Genomic DNA, 18,770 nt, shown 5'->3' on the forward strand with positions numbered 1-18,770 from the left:
ACAAGGAGATACATTTGTACGATTGTGCCTGACTCGAATACGGGACTGTGCCAAACCCTTTTAAAGATGGAGGAATTTGAACCACATGTCTTGATATCCAAACTTTGTGCTTGTATTTATTTTGATTGGGATTCCTGCTAGGTCCTTTGAGTTCTTCCTTTCAAACAATCCAGGTCATAAGGTCAGGCATGTTTCTATTAATCTTCAGGATTTGCTCAAGCGCAGTCTTGATGACTCAGTGGAAGAAGAAGGGAGTGTCTTGATTAAGTGTGATCCTGACTTTGGATGAGGCCAGCGACATGAATCAACCTTGATGTCCACTTGTAGTTGAGCTAAAGATCACCTGCTTACACAATTCATTCCACCTAAAGAAAAGACTTGAGGCAAAGTGGGACTCCACTGGAGAAGAGATGAGAGAAATACTCCAGAGCGAGGAGGCTTTTGAGGAAATCTGAAATGAAACAGGCCCAATACAACTTGAACAGGCCCTGCCAGTCAAGAAGGGGACGAGCATCTAATATTCCATACAAGCCAGTGAAATTTCAGTTACGCAGGCTTGCCTTTTGAAAGACACAAAACGTTCCCACATGGAGCGGCTGACAGATTAGACCTGACATTCCAGGATGCAAATGAGAATTGTTGTGAGAAACCTGTGGCCAAATAGACAAAACATGGGAACCAGATAAAAACAGGGCCGCAGGGAGTCAAGTCTGAGTTGTTTTGGATAATCTAAATCCTAAAGTCAGTAGTGAAGATTTCCGAGGTATTATGTCAATATGTGTAGGAGAGTATCGTAGTTATGAGAGGGTTTGGACCACAATGGGCTTGAAGGAGAAAATTTAGTTTACTGCTTTTATGCTTCATCAGTGTCCTGCAGTACTGGCTGTAAATCTCCAGATTGATGAAACCGTTGGTCGAGAGGGATCCAATGCCTTATCTTTGCACAGGGGCTCAGAAAGCAAGAGACTACGTGTCGGCGTGAGTAATAGCAGTGGCTATCTGGGGGAGCTGGACGCTTCAGCTCACACACACACACACACACACACACACACACACACACACACACACACACACACATGCTCAGACAGAGGCACATACTCACTGAGCAAAGCATTTCCACCTAGAAAGAGATCAACAGCAGATTGTATTCTCAAACATAGCTATCATGTTGTTTCTCCCCATATTGCTTCCACTCCAGGACCCTCTTGATTAATTCTTCATAACATATTTTGCCTGAGGGTCTAGCCACACAGAGATGCGCATGTATAACGTACTATATTAATCTATCGGTCCAAAAGTTCCACTCATTTAGATTTTCGATGCAAATAAAAATTGACAAGCTAATCATGAATACAGGCCTAGGTTGTGAGTTACCTCAGCTGGTGTTGTTAACTCACCCACCACCATTCACACCCACCAAATACACAGCTGGACAATATGAAAGAGACTAGCTTATGGTGTCCATATTAGGAAAGACTCAGTATCAGCAGAACTTCAGCACTGAGGCTGTCCTAATACGGACACCGTACTCGCTACCTTTATTGTGCTGTAATGTTGAGCTTCTGGCTATACAGACAAACATGTTGGCATGCCTCGCTGCACAAAGAGAGCATATCTCTTATTAATAGCAAGCAGTCTTCCCCTCCGGTCTCTCACTAGGTACTTAGCCCATGTGCAACACTGTGATGCTGTGAGGAAGCAACAGCAGCATCCCTGACAACAAGAGGGCTAGCCCGCCACTAACCCAGGGCTATGCTAGCTACTCTGCTCATTTTTCTCATGACTCAAGGTGTTACATTCGAGGTGTTAGGAAAGGTAGCTTATTTTTATCTCTGTGTGTAAGGCAGTGGCTAGAAATTTTCCAACTGGAGGAGGAAAAGAGGAAATTCAAGTTTTATTGTAAAATCAGTGTTTTTGTATTACATAAAAATGTACATGATGATTTACATTTTCCCCCTCTTAGTAGTGTGCAGTCCTAATCATCAGACATCTATAGATAGTCGTAATGTAAACTGAAGAATATGAACATTTACTAGATTTTTTTCCTTCACTAGAACTTTCCCAGAATGCAAATCACTTCACAGATGCTTCCTGGACTGCAAAGGAAGGCCTCAGATGTTCCCAAATACCAAATGTTTTAATTAATGTAAGATTAATCCAGTAATCATTTTGCTGGATCTTAATTAATTTTGTTTCTCTTATCGTGCCATGTGGATCTCACTTCTTTATGACAGGGGGCAGCATTTTCACTTTTGGATGAATTGCGTGCCCATAGTGAACTGCCTCCTACTCTGTCCCAGATGATAATATATGCATAGTATTATTACTATTGGATTTAAACACTCTGAAGTTTCCAAAACTGTTTGAATGATGTCTGTGATTATAACATAACTCATATGGCAGGCAAAAATCCAAACAGGAAGTGAGAATTCTGAGACTGGTCAATGTTCAACTCATCGCCTATTCAATTCCCTGTAAGATATGGATCGGTATGCACTTCCTACGCCTTCCACTAGATGTCAACAGTCTGTAGAACGTGGAATGAAGCCTCTAGTGTGATCTGGGGCCGGATGGGAGGTGTTTCAGTCATTGGTCTGGCAGAATGCCAGTTCCTGGTCACGCGCGTTCCAAACGATATCGTCTTGCTTTCCATAACTTCTAGAGACACAAAGAAATTCTCCAGTTGGAACTTTATTGGATAGTTATGATAACAACATCCTGAAGATTGATTCTCTACTTAGTTTGACCAGTTTTTTCAACCTGTTATATAACTTTTTGAAGTTTTCGTCCGAGTTCGCCTGCATCTGCGTGAGCGTTTGGACATGTGCACTAAACATGCTAGCAAAAGTAGCTACTTAGACATAAGTAATGGACGTGATCGAACAAAACAGCAATTTATTGTGGAACTAGGATTCCTGGGAGTGCAGTCTGATGAAGATGATCAAAGGTAAGGGAATATTCATGATGTAATTTCGTATTTCTGTTGACTCCAACATGGCGGAGAAATGTTGTTATTTTTGAGCGCCGTCTTAGATTATTGCATGGTGTGCTTTTTTCGTGAAGTTGTTTTTAAATCTGACACAGTGGTTGCATTAAGAGGCTCCGCTGTCCTCCACTCGTTACCTGTATTAACCTGTTGGGGATGGGGGCGCTGTTTAGACTATTTATGCTAATGTGGCTAATTTTTTAAACGGCTTCCCACAAAATCCTTGATCGTACAATATGCATATTATTATTATTATTGGATAGAAAACAGTCTATAGTTTCTATAGGAGTTGAAATTTTGTCTCTAAGTGGAACAGAGCCCATTCTACAGCAATTTCCCTGACATGGAGTCAGATTTGAGAAACGTTGGCCACTTTTCTGAAGTCATTTAAACGGGCACTGTCGTTGCTATGACTATACGGACACTTCTTACGTCTTCCCCTGGATGCCTTTACGTGATGACGATTCCAACGGGCTCGATTGCTCGTTCACAGGCCCTACAAATGAAAAAAACCTTTAGCTAGCAAGTCTTTTCTTGCTGCGTAACGCGCGTGGAAGACACCGACCCTCTCCTGTTCCAAGCGTTAGTTTAGCCTGTTATATTTCTCCGGTCATCTTTTCACTCGTTATAGGAGTTACAAACATCACAAAGTAGTTAATTTAAAGCGTTTTATAGCAATTTATATCCGTTTAGTGCGATTTTGGGACATTTATTTTTGCAACGATGTGAAAAGTTGGGCACGCTTTTCAGTTCATCCCGAACGTAGTTGACATTTCCACATGGCAAGAGGACAGCTTTCCACCAAAAGACGATTTCTCCCAAGAAAGGATCCTTTGCCCAAGATACTGATGGAAGAACAGCTCAAGGTAGGACATTTTTATTATGATAAATCGTGTTTCTGTCGAAACATTTTAGTGGCTTAGGACGCCATGTTTTTTGACGTAGCTTCGCTTGGCGCAAACTGTATTGAAAAGTAAGGATAAATTAAAAAATGTAATAACGCAATTGTATTAAGAATTAAATTGTCTATCAATCCCTGTCCACCCTATATTTTTTAGTCACGTTTATGAGTATTTATGTATAAGAGTAGATCACTGTCTAAGTGGCGCAAGGACGTTTTCTTTACCAGCTTGTCTACATTTCACATTGTCTAACCATGATTTTGGTGGCTAAATATAAACATTTTCGATCAAACTGTATATGCATGTTGTAATGTGATGTTACAGGAGTGTCATCGGAAGAATTCTGAGAAGGTTAGTGAAAAAATTAATATCTTTTGGCGATGTTGACTTTTATCGCTCACTTTGGCTAGAATCAATGCTGGGCTGCTAATTGCTATGTGCTAAGCTAATATAACGATTTATTGTGTTTTCGCTGTAAGACACTTAGAAAATCTGAAATATTGTCTGTATTCACAGGATCTGTGTCTTTCGATTCGTGTATGCTGTGTATTTTTACGAAATGTTTGATGATTAGTAGTTAGGTAAACACGTTGCTCATTGTAATTATTCTAGTCCATTTGTGATGGTGGGTGCAATTGTAAACTATGCCATATACCTGAAATATGCACTTTTTTCTAACAAAACCTATCCCATACCATAAATATGTTATCAGACTGTCATCTAATGAGTTTTTTTGTTGGTTAGGGGCTATAAATATCTTAGTTTAGCCGAATTGGTGATGGCTACTGGTGTTGGTGGACAAATAAAAGATGGTGGATTATGCTAATGTGTTTTTAGGTAATAGATGTACATCTTTACATATTGTGTCTTCCCTGTAAAACATTTTAAAAATCGGAAATGTTGACTGGATTCATAAGATCTGTGTCTTTCATTAGCTGTATTGGACTTTAATGTGTGAAAGTTAAATATTTTAAAAAAATATTTTTTTTGAATTTCGCGGCACTGGTTTTTCAGTGGGGGGGGGGGGGGTGTGCCGCTAGCGCCACGCTGATCCTAGACAGGTTAATGGCACCTGTTTGAACTTATTATCAGTATAAAAGACACCTGTCCACAACCTCAAACAGTCACACTCCAAACTCCACTATGGCCAAGACCAAAGAGCTGTCAAAGGAAACCAGAAACAAAATTGTAGACCTGCACCAGGCTGGGAAGACTGAATCTGCAATAGGTAAGCAGCTTGGTTTGAAGAAATCAACTGTGGGAGCAATTATTAGGAAATGAAATACATACAAGACCACTGATAATCTCCCTCGATCTGGGGCTCCACGCAAGATCTCACCCCGTGGGGTCAAAATGATCACAAGAATGGTGAGCAAAAATCCCAGAACCACATGGGGGGACCTAGTGAATAACCGGCAGAGAGCTGGGACCAAAGTAACAAAGCCTACCATCAGTATCACACTACGCCGCCAGGGACTCAAATCCTGCAGTGCGAGACGTGTCCCCCTGCTTAAGCCAGTACATGTCCAGGCCTGTTGCTAGAGAGCATTTGGATGATCCAGAAGAAGAATGGGAGAATGTCATATGGTCAGATGAAACCAAAATATAACTTTTTGGTAAAAACTCAACTCGTCGTGTTTGTAGGACAAAGAATGCTGAGTTGCATCCAAAGAACACCATAACTACTGTGAAGCATGGGGGTGGAAACAGAATGCTTTGGGGCTGTTTTTCTGCAAAGGGACCGGGCCGACTGATCCGTGTAAAGGAAAGAATGAATGGGGCCATGTATCGATTTTGAGTGAAAACCTCCTTCCATCAGCAAGGGCATTGAAGATGAAACGTGGTTGGGTCTTTCAGCATGACAATGATCCCAAACACACCGCCCGGGCAATGAAGGAGTGGCTTCGTAAGAAGCATTTCAAGGCCCTGGAGTGGCCTAGCCAGTCTCCAGATCTCAACCCCATAGAAAATCTTTGGAGGGAGTTGAAAATTCGTATTGTCCAGCAACAGCCCCAAAACATCACTGCTCTAGAGGAGATCTGCATGGAGGAATGGGCCAAAATACCAGCAACAGTGTGTGAAAACCTTGTGAAGACTTACAGAAAACGTTTGACCTCTGTCATTGCCAACAAAGGGTATATAAGAAAGTATTGAGAAACTTTTGTTATTGACCAAATACTTATTTTCCACCATAATTTGCAAATAAATTCATAAAAAATCCTACAATGTGATTTTCTGGATTTCTTTTTCTCATTTTGTCTGTCATAGTTGAAGTGTGCCTATGATGGAAATTACAGGCCTCTCTCATCTTGTTAAGTGGGAGAACTTGCACAATTGGTGGCTGACTAAATACTTTTTGCCCCACTGTATATATATATTCAAAAGTCTTGCTAAGTGGATGGGTCTCTACAGACGGTGAAAATGGTACAGCCAAATGATTACTTGCATATTAGCAATATCAGAAATAGATAGCGTCAATATAAATAATATACAGTATATACAAGAACAATATCAATAACAATATCAGTGATAGATGAGGTAGTTCTATGCAAACAATCAGCAGTAAAGTGACTGAGCAGCAGGATATATATATATATATGATTTTTTGGGTGTGTAGATCTATGTCCTTAGTATAAAGGAGGAAATGTTACTCAATTTTTTTAGCAAAACCAAAGCTGTAATGCATCCTGATGTCTTTGCTTGCTGGTTCAGTAGGGGCCCCCCAGAGAGAACTGCAAGTCTTGACAGGTGGTCTTGCAGTCAGCAACCATCTTGTAACTGTGTCATCGGAAGGAAGAGACCAAGGCGCAGCGTTCTTAGAGTTCCACAAAATGTAAAACTAAAACAGAAACTAAAACAGGACAAAACAATAAAGAATACAACGACCAAACAGCTTCGATGTGCAAACTCCCTGCACACAAACAAAGAACAAGATCCCACACAGAAAGAGGGAAAAGGGCAGCCTAAGTATGATCCCCAATCAGAGACAACGATTGGGAACCAAACTCCGGCCAGAAACAAAGAAATACAAAACCTAGAAATACAGAACATAGAATGCCCACCCAAATCACAATAGAGACATAAAAAGGATCTCTAAGGTCAGGGCGTGACACATCTTCTCGTAGACAGACCGCTCACACTGAAGAAGCAGGAGATGCTGCTCTTTCTTCTACAGCTTGGCTGACTTAAATTAACCAAGATGGAAAATAGGTTAAATCTAGCTATGGTAATTTAGTCCAGAAGAAATGTCAGACTAAGCTAGCTACCAGACACTGACATAGTTAGCTAGATAAAAAAAGATATATTTTTATTTATATTCCGTGACTAGCGTTGCAAGCGTGGTGGCGTAGCTAACATTAGCTAGCTAATGTTACCACAGCCAGAGATGTTAGCTACTGCTCAAGCTAATGTTAACTAATTATGATAGGACAACCTATTTAACCTGAATGACCATCAAATTCATAATTCCTAACAAAACACCCGTAGTCTATCAAAATGCTATTAGTCATTTTCCACTCATCAATCACTCAATCGCACTAGAACTACAATACTTGCAAGTATTCTGGTGGACATCACGCACTGGTGGCAGGAGAATTAACCCACTGGCTGGGTCAAATATCCATAGCCCAACCTTAACCCAGAACCAACAACCCAGTATGGCTGTATTTACAGAAAACAACCCAACTATTGACCCAATGCCTGCAACCCAGCAATTGGGTCATCCAAACAACCCAACATTTTTTTATAGAGTGTAACTTGCATCTCAAAGCCATGCGTGAAAGCAGCCTTGACCTGTGTGGTTCACACATTTCTCTGACCTCGGTTTTATTGAAGGCCTCAATCTATATGTTTGCCTTGTAAAGGATTGCTTCTAGAAAGAGAGGAGAAAAAACACATTATCAAGACGAGCTAGCTACTAGTTGAAAGAAATTAAGGATCTAATTGTTTCAAATAAATAATGAATGTATGGGTACATTTATGAGAATAATACATGCATTTACTTATCACTCCTGAAGACAATACACACAATTATCACTAATAAAAAAGTGTTATGAGTGAATTCACCACAAACATATTTCCAGGGTGTTGATGCATTCTCCTCCCAATAAAGCCTCATCCAACACCACAGGTAGGGGAAGTTTATCCATCTGCAAAATCAAGTTCGGCTTCAATGTCAGATCAACTCATATTGTAGCTAGCCACCTACCTAATTTCTGTGCTAGCTAACATGCTACTGAACCGTGACACTAGCATATTGACATGAATATTGGTATTAAAATACATCATCGTATTCACTTAAAATATGTTTAGGCATATCATTAGTTAGCTAGCTACCTGTCTCATGATAAAACAATATATGAACGCTAACATTTGCTAGCTAAGTGCTAGCCAGTCAATCAGTGGAGCTGACAGATTGAAACTGATATCAACAACATGTTTCACTCTATCCCATAAAATGACAATGGTACCTATGTAGCATTTAGCTAATAAAATGTTTAAGATTATTAGGAAGTTCATTTAATAAATTAGACAACTTTGGTAGGTACTGTAACTAGCTAGCTTAGTTTCCATTTTCCAACAGATTGATTGGTCATCAAGTGTTACTGGTCTTAGAACTCATGTGTTTACAATAAATGTCTTCTTGTAAACTGTTTGCCTCTATTGGCAATACATATTGTTGTTGTCAAAGGTTTGCCACAGATTCACCGCTAGCGGCAAACCTTCGCAGCAAAACATTTTTATAAGGGATCAGTTGATTGTGATATTCATTAAATCTATTTAATATACACCATCACAATAAATACATTACTTATTTTTGTCAGGTCTAAAGAAACATGAAATGAAGAAAATGTATTTCAGAAGAACAGAATATAGGTTGGCTTACTGTATCATGTCTGGCTATGTTCATTTAGCTGACATATGCTTATAAGTCCCGTACCATTATATTGTATTATATGATTTTATAGTAAGAAGAATATAATTAAACTTAGCTGGATAAAATATATATCATATTTTTCCCATTCCAGAGCGAGTGCGCTATATTGCGTGTAAAAGTTACAATTTGAAGCAGGTCCTATGCACTAGATTTACAGTTATTTGCCAACTTTTGTTGTGAATGATACACACCTTAGAATGTCTTAGAAATTAAAGCATACCATATATGGGCTGCATGCAACTAGGCTATTGATGATTTGAGAAAGTCACTAAAAGCTTGTGCTCTGTTGATTTTTTTGGTCAGATAACCAAAAAAGAACATGACTTTTTGGCTATTCAACACCCTAAAATTGCCACTTTCTATACTTTGCCGAAATTCCACAAGAATGTTGCAAAACCTCCAGGGCGCCCTATTGTAGCGGGCATTGATGCAGTAACGGCCCCTCTATCTACTTTTGTTGACTTTTTTATTAGACCACTCGCAGAACAGCTCCCCTCCTTTGTAAAGGACACCATCAGTATGATCTCTATCATTGAATCTCTTGATCCTCTCCCTGAGAATACCTTGTTAGTTACTTTTGATGTTGAGTCACTGTACACAAATATTCCACACGAGGGTGGTATTGAAGATATGGAACATGTTCTTCTGCAACGCGACCCTAATAAACTACCTTCCAGTGCATGCATTATAACATTGGCTGAAATAGTACTCACACATAATTATTTCAAGTTTCTAAATGATTTCTTTATTCAGACGAAGGATACTGCTATGGGATCCCCCATGGCTCCTAACTATGCTAATTTGTATGTGGGTTACATGGAGAAAGTCTCTTTTCAACCTCCTAAAAAATGTTTTCTTGCCTAACATCATTATTTGGAAACGGTATATTGATGATATTTTTGTTCTATGGAGAGGTGATGGAAAAAAGCTACCGGCGTTCCATGCTTTTCTTAACTCCTGTTCTGAACATTTGAGATTTACTATGCAATTTGATACATGTCAAATCAGTTTTCTTGATCTTCTGAACTTGTGTGAAAATAATGTTCTACACTGATCTTTACAGGAAACCTACTGATTGTAACAGTTTGTTGAGGGCTGACAGTTGTCGACCACTTCCCTTGAAAAATAGTTTCCCTACAGCCAATTCTGTCGAATCAAAAGAATTTGCAAAAAACAATCAGATTTTGACAGAAATCCATATTTCACACCAAGACAGTCGTGAAGAGGGCACGACAAAGCTTATTCCCTCTTATTAAACTAGAAATATTTGGCATGGATCCTCAGATCCTCAAAAGGTTCTACAGCTTCAACATCGGGAGCATCCTGACTGGTTGCATCACTGCCTGGTATGGCATTTGCTCGGCCTCCGACCGCAAGGCACTACAGAGGGTAGTACATACATCACTGGGGCTAAGCTGCCTGCCATCCAGGACCTCTATACCAGGTGGTGTCAGAGGAAGGCCCTCAAAATTGTCAAAGACCCCAACCACCCCAGTCATATGCACTCCTGTACCTCATGGCAAGCAGTACCGGAGTGCCAATCTAGGACAAAAAGACTTCTCAACAGTTTTTATCCCCAAGCAATAAGATTCCTGAACAGGTAATCAAATGGCTTCCTGGACTTTTTGCATTGTGTGCCACCCCTCCCCGACCTCTCTTTTACGCTGCTGCTACTCTCTCTGTTTATCATATATGCATAGTCACTTTAACTTCTCTGGTATAGTTGGGACGCTAGCGTCCCAACTGACAAGCACCCCCAACCCCCCCCTCACTGATTAGCATCGCGTCACAATGAAAAGGAAAATCTAAATATCATAAAATCACAAGTCCAAGACACCAAATGAAAGATACAGATCTTGTGAATAAAGCCACCATTTCAGATTTTTAAAATGTTTTACAGGGAAGACAAAATATGTAAATCTATTAGCTAACCACGTTAGCAAAAGACACCATTTTTCTTTGTCCACCATTTTTTCTCTCCACCAGTAGCTATCACCAATTCGGCCAAATAAAGATATTGATAGCCACTAACCAAGAAAAAAACTCATCAGATGACAGTCTGATAACATATTTATTGTATAGGATAGGTTTTGTTAGAAAAATGTGCATATTTCAGGTATAAATCATAGTTTACAATTGCACCCACCATCACAACTCGACTAGAATAAATACAGAGAGCAACGTGTATTACCTAATTACTAATCATAAAAAATTTCTTAAAAATACACAGCTCACAGCAATGGAAAGACACAGATCTTGTGAATTCAGACAATATTTCAGATGTTCTAAGTGTTTTACAGCGAAAACACAATAAATCGTTATATTAGCATACCACATGTGCAAACGTTACCCGAGCATTGATTCAAGCCAAAGAGAGCGATAACGTAATCATCGCCAAAATATATAAATTTTTTCACTAACCTTCTCAGAATTCTTCCGATGACACTCCTGTAACATCATATTACAACATACATATAGAGTTTGTTCGAAAATTTGCATATTTAGCCACAAAAAAACGTGGTTATACAATGACAATACTAGCAAAACTAGCCTGAAAATGTCGGGCGCCATATTTGACAGTGATCTTGTCTCATGAATAACTATTCATAAACTTGACTAAAAAAATATAAGTTGGACAGCTATCGAAAGACAAATTAGTTAATGCAATCGCTGAATTACATTTCTAAAATTATCCTTACTGTGCAATACAGGGTTCGCCAAGCGAAGATATACCAAAGAAAAAGGCGGAATATGCGGTTAACATTTTTCGACAGAACAACGATTTATCATCTTAAATATTTCTTACTATGAGGTGATCTTCCATCAGAATCTTGGGCAATGTATCCTTTCTTGGGTCTAATCTTCTTTTGGTCGAAAGATGTCCTCTTGTCCGTCGAAATGCCCACTAACGTTCGACCGGGACCCCGAAACGTGCCCGGCGCTCCAAAGTGCATCAGAAAGCAATGCCTCAAAATCGCACTAAACAGATATAAATTGCTATAAAACGGTTTAAATTAACTACCTTATGATGTTTTTAACACCTAATAACGAGTAAAAACATGACCGGTGATATATTACTGGCTAAACAACAGCTTGGAAAGAGAGCAGGTCCGACGTACATCGTGCTTCAGGCGCAGGGAGCAAAAGAACGGTACATCCGGTCGTTGGCCTTTTATACAGGCCCTGATTGCGCAATCGACTCCATGCAAATTGTCACCACTTACTGACATCTAGAGGAAGGCGTGGGCAGTGTTTGTATCCTCATAGCATTTACAGGGACATTAAAACTGACCTGGGACCAGAGGCCAAGATTTCTGAAATCTCACTCCATATCAGGAAAAGTGCTGTAGAATGAGTTCTGTTCCACTCAGAGACAAAATTCAAACGGCTATAGAAACTAGAGAGTGTTTTCTATCCAATAATAACAATAATATGCATATTGTATGAGCAAGAATTGAGTACTAGGCAGTTTAATTTGGAGACCAATTTTCCCTAAGTCGAAACAGCACCCCCTATATCCCAGAGAGGTTAACTATACATCCATGTACATACTACCTTAATTAGCCCGGCCAACCGGTGACCCCGCACATTGGCTAACCGGGCTATCTGCATTGTGTCCCGCCACCCACCACCCGCCCACCCCTCTTTTACGCTACTGCTACTCTCTGTTTATCATATATGCATAGTCACTTTAACCATATCTACATGTACATACTACCTAAATCAGCCCGACTAACCGGTGCCTGTATATCGCCTCGCTACTGTTATTTTTCACTCTTTTTAATGTTGTATTTATTTCTTTACTTCCCTATTGTTCACCTAATTCATTTTTGCACTGTTGGTTAGAGCATGTAAGTAAGCATTTCACTGTAAGGTGTTACCTGTTGTATTCGGCTCACGTGACAAATACACTTTGATTTGATTTAGTCAGAGTCTGACCGTAACTCCGCTTCGCTGCTTGCTGGAGTCGCAATTCTTGTTCTCGATGTCTCAACTCCTCTTCATTGTATTCCGTCTCAAATGAATAGGGCAGAATGTCCCTATGTTAGTATGTGAAAGCGCATCAAAAACTGTTTCGCTTTCCAGCAGCAGAAATTGTAATTATTTAGCTATCTCGGATAGACAGTGCACGGTAACTTAGCTCCTGTTAACTTGTTGAAACTAGTACCGCCCACATTATAAAAAGCCTGCCTTCGAGGGTGGGAACACAATTGGACAAGGAAAATGACAAAATAATTCAGAATTTACTTTTTTTCTGCACAACATAGGTACAGCAGGTCCCCTTATTGTATGGGACACTTTTAAATGTTATTTTAGGAGCCATTCATTCAATAAAGTAAATATAGGAAATAACAGTGCATGTAGATGGTAACGGAAACTGTACTATCGAGGCACAAAATAGGTTAGAGGATAAACAAAAATATTTGGATGTACTTATTCAAGAACGATCAAGTGTAATTTATTACTAAAATAAAGCGAAATGGATAGAACATTTTGAAAAATGCACAACATTTTTTGGAATCTTCAATATAAAAATGCTACCAAAAAAGACTTTACAGAAACTCGTTACAAATGATGGAGTCCTCCATGATTTACCAAATTATATTTTGAAAGAGCAAAAAAAATATTTTAAGTCTCCTCCATTTACACTGAATTATGTTAACTGTAAGGATTTCTTTCCTAATAATAATAATGCAAAACTTACAGAGGAGGAACTTTTTGAGGTAATTACATGTTTTCAGCCAGGAAAAACACCAGGGCTTTATGGTACAGTATATATAAAAACATGACCCATCCTTTTTTTGATCAGACTGCAAGCTTAATCAACCAATGACGTATTTGGTTGAGCTCTCCCAGAAAGAAATGTAAAAAAAACTGTATGGTGCATAATTATGTCTGAAACACCTCTCATCACTCATAATTATGTAGGGAGATTGGAAAAACACCCCAACATTTCCCTTGAACATTTTCACATATCAGTTCCAAATATCTTGAATGATCGCCCCAGCGTGAGTTTTTTTATATGCATGATGTCAGAATGCACTCACTGTTCCAAAATGTGATTGTTACGCAGCAGGAGAGTTCATTTGTGTTGCCCACGCTGCCTGCTAATAATCTATAGACTATGTTTCAACTTGTAATTTTCAAATAAAAAAATTGAAAGTTGGAATTATGGTGTGTTCTGCCTCCTCATTCATTCACATAAGAAAGTAGCCCATTTCATTGTTGCGGACAATTTATGTTTGAGGCTTTACTGAGCCAGACACACTTCTCTCTGCAACGAGAGGCCAAGCACATCCCCAGTGTTTCCCCAGATCAGGTATGAAGACATTGTGCATCTCTAGTCAGAACAGGCCTTGCCAAAACGTTTTCCAAGTGGTGCCCACATTGCCTTACAAATAACTTTGGACATTTGTGCGTTCCTGTCAAAGTAAGTCAAACTGTAACTTTTAATAAATGTCAATAAATTGGCTAAATGGTCAACGATGTTACCTCTTCATACTATTAATACAATTCATATTGCATGTTGCATATTTCAAGTGCACTCAAAACAGATATTTATCGAAATTTAGTCTTTGGGAGCTCAACACACATAAGTACTATACACAACTGAAATATTTTTATTTTATAGTATTTTCCTATTTTTCTTTTGATGTTTCCCCAATGTGGACCTGACAGAGACAAAGGAATATTTTCAATGTTTTGGCAATTTAAATGTCCACTACTTTTGGTTTAGGAATTTCCATGTTTATTTCATAATGCATTTAATGTTTCAAAAAAGTATCATAACCGAAATCGAAAACTGTACTAATCTTTCAGCACTAGACAGCAGGCTCAATGAACCGATGATGTCGTTGGTTGAACTCTAACAGTGCAAAAAATAAATAAATGCTGCTATAGTGCATCATTATATCTAAAACACCGCGCATGATGTCTCTCAATGAGAACTATGTAGGGAGACAGTGTCTAGCGGTGAATTTTTCCTTTAACTTCTTCTGGCTGCAGGGGCAGTATTGAGTAGCTCTGATAAAAGGTGCCCATTTCAAACGGCCTCATACTCAATTCTTGCTCGTACAATATGCATATTATTATTACTATTGGATAGAAAACACTCTCTAGTTTCTAAAACCGTTTGAATTATATCTGTGAGTAAAACAGAACTCATTTGGCACAAACTTACTGACCAGGAAGTGGAATGTCTGAAAACGATGCTCTCTTCTAGGTCCTGTCTATAAATGGGCATGATATGTATTAGTATACATGCACATCATAGACCTTCCCCTAGATGTCAAGAGGTAGTGAGAGAAGAAATGGAGTGTTTATCTTGGTCTGAGGTGGAATAAATCCTCTTGGAATGACATGTCACCCATTTCCTGTTTTCCTGGACTTTTTGCATTGTGTGCCACCCCTCCCCGACCTCTCTTTTACGCTGCTGCTACTCTCTCTGTTTATCATATATGCATAGTCACTTTAACTTCTCTGGTATAGTTAGTGTTTTCTGGATGGACCTGGAATTGCCTTCTGAAAAGCTATCGTTATAGGCGACTACTATCTCCGGCTTTGATTTTATTTGATACATGTGACAATATCATCGTAAAGTATATTTTTTCAATATAGTTTTATTAGATTATTGAAATTTATTTCGGGACATTAGGCGTGTTGCGTTGTGTGCCTTTGTTCAGGAAGGAGAGCTTCGCGCCACTTGGCTAGTGCGCTTGCTAATTCAAGAGGGAAAAAGGCCGTTCTAAATCCAAACAACGATTGTTCTTGAGAAAGGACCTCTTGTACAACATTCTGATGGAAGCTCATCAAAAGTAGGACCCATTTTATGATGCTATTTCATATATCTGTCGAACTGTGTACTGTTAGTTTTGCGCCCAGGTTTTGGGCACTCGCTCGCCATAACGTAAGCCTTATGTCGTAATGAAGTTATTTTTAGAATTCTAACACTGCGATTGCATTAAGAACTAGTATATATCATTTCCTATACAACATGTATTTTTTAGTAATGTTTATGAATAGTTATTTGGTCAGAATATGTGAGAGTCAGAAAAATATCCGGACGTTCTGGGAAAAAGATGCTACCTTAGCACAATGTGTAACCACTGATTTCAGCTCTAAATATGCACATTTTCGAACAAAACATAGATTTATTGAATAACATGTTATAAAACTGTCATCTGATGAAGTTGTTTCTTGGTTAGTTAGGTTGGCTTTGTGCATGCTACCTGTGCTGTGAAAAATGTCTGTCCTTTTTTGTATTTGGTGGTGAGCTAACATAAATATACGTGCTGTTTTCGCTGTAAAACATTTTAAAAATCGGACATGTTGGCTGGATTCAAAAGATGTTTATCTTTCAAATGCTGTATTGGACTTGTTAATGTGTAAAAGTTTTATATTAAAAATATATATATTTTGAATTTCGCGTCCTGCACTTGAAGTGGCTGTTGTCATATTGTGGCCGGCCTCGGGCTTGCAGCCAGAAGATGTTAACCTGATGAGGACAGGGGGTGCTGTTTTCACTTTTGGGGAAAAACGTCTCCAATTTAAACGGCCTCGTACTCAATTCTTGCTCGTACAATATGCATATTATTAATTTTATTGGATAGAAAACACTCTAGTTTCTAAAACCGTTGGAATTTTGTCTGTTGGTAAAACAGAACTCATTTGGCAGCACACTTTGTGACCAGGAAGTGGAAAGTCTGAAATCTATGTTCTGTTCAAGTGACTGCCTATAAATGGGCATTATAGGTATGGCTGTACGTACACGTCATACACCTTCACCCGGATGTCAAGAGGAAGTGAGAGGAAAAAGGAGTTGATTATCTCTGTCTGACGTTGAATAAGCCCTCTTGGAACAACGTGTCCCCAATTTTCTGTTTTCTGCAAGGCGCGTGTCGGGACCTGTTATTGCCTACTGGAAACCAGTCGTTATGGGCAAATATGATCTCCGGCTTTGATTTTATTTGATACATGTTACAATATCATCCTAAAGTATGTTTTTTCAATATAGTTTCATTAGATTATTGAAATTTATTCGGGACGTTAGTTGTGTTGCGTTGTTTGACTTTGTTGACGTTGGAGAGCTTAGTGCCGCATGGCCAGTGTGCTTGCTAATTCCAGAGGGAAAAATAATGTTCTGAATCCAAGCAAAGACGCTTCTGGACAAAGGACCAAAGGTACAACATTCTGATAGAAGATCAGCAAAAGTAGGAACCATTTTGTGATGCTATTTCATATATCTGTTGAACTGTGTACTAGTAGCTTTGCGCTCAGGTTTTGGTTATTCCCTTACCATAACTAAGTCTTATGTCGTAATGAAGATATTTTTAGAATTCTAACACTGCGATTGCATTAAGAACTAATGGATCTATCGTTTCCTATACAACATGTATTTTTTTGTAATGTTTATGAATAGCTATTTGGTCAGAATAGGTGAGAGTCTGATAGAAATATGCGTACATTCTGGGGAAAAAATGCTACGTTAGCACGTTATGCTACGTTATGCTACGTTGTATATCCACGGATTTCAGCTCTAAATATGCACATTTTCGAACAAAACATAGTGTATGTATAACCTGATGTTATAGGACTGTCATCTGAGGAAGGTTTATGGTTAGTGAAATTTAATATCTTTTGCTGGTTTATTCGCTAACGCTAACGTGCCTATTGCTATCGCTAACGTGCCTTGATGAATGAATGCGGTCGTGTGGTAGGCTATTGTAGTAAGCTAATATAATGCTGTATTATGTTTTCGCTGTAAAACACTTAGACAATCGGAAATATTGTCTGGATTTACAAGATCTGTCTCTTTCAATTACTGTACGCTGTGTATTTTTAAGAAATGTTTTATGATGAGTAATTAGGTAATACATGTTGGTCTCTATAATTGCTCTGGCTGCTTCGGTGCTATTTTTGACGGTAGCTCTGATGGTAGCTGCAATGTAAAACTGATTTATACCTCAAATATGCACATTTTTCGAACAAAACATAGATTTATTGTATAACATGTTATAAGACTGTCATCTGATGAAGTTGTTTACTTTGTTAGTTTGGTTGGTTCTTGGTTAGTTAGGTTGGCTTTGTGCATGCTACCTGTGCTGTGAAAAATGTCTGTCCTTTTTTGTATTTGGTGGTGAGCAAACATAAATATATGTGGTGTTTTCACTGTAAAACATTTAAAAAATCGGACATGTTGACTGGATTCACAAGATGAGTATATTTCATTTGCTGTATTGGACTTGTTAATGTGTGAAAGTTAAATATTTCACACTAATACGTAGCATGCCCATTTATAGGCAGGACCCAGAACAGAGCCTCGATTTCAGACTTTCCACTTCCTGGTCAGGAAGTTTGTGCCAAATGAGTTCTGTTTTACTCACAGATATAATTCAAACGGTTTTAGAAACTAGAGAGTGTTTTCTATCCAATAGTAATAATAATATGCATATTGTACGAGCAAGAATTGAGTACGAGGCCGTTTGAAATGGGCACATTTTATCTGGCTACTCAATACTGCCCCTGCAGCCATAAAAGGTTAAAGATTAACTTCTTGTGAATCAAACCACGGTGTCAGATTTAAAAAATGCTTTACGGAGAAAGCATACCTTACGATTATTTGAGAACATAGCCCAGCAGACAAATCATTACAAACAGTAACCAGCCAAATAGAAGAGTTACACAAGTCAGAAATAGAGATAAAATGAATCCCTTACCTTTGATGATCTTCATATGGTTGCACTCCGCATATGGTTGCACTTCATTTACTCAATAAATGTTCCTTTTGTTCGATAGTCTCTTTATATCGTTTTGTTTGTGCGTTTTCTTCAGTAATCCACAGGCTCAAACGCAGTCAATACAGGCAGACAAAAAATCCTAATTGTATTCGTAAAGTTCATAGAAACATGTCGAACAATGTTTTTATTCGATCCTCAGGTTGTTTTTA

The sequence above is a fragment of the Salvelinus fontinalis genome, chromosome 14 (assembly GCF_029448725.1).
Source record: "Salvelinus fontinalis isolate EN_2023a chromosome 14, ASM2944872v1, whole genome shotgun sequence".
In the NCBI taxonomy this organism is placed as follows: domain Eukaryota; kingdom Metazoa; phylum Chordata; class Actinopteri; order Salmoniformes; family Salmonidae; genus Salvelinus; species Salvelinus fontinalis.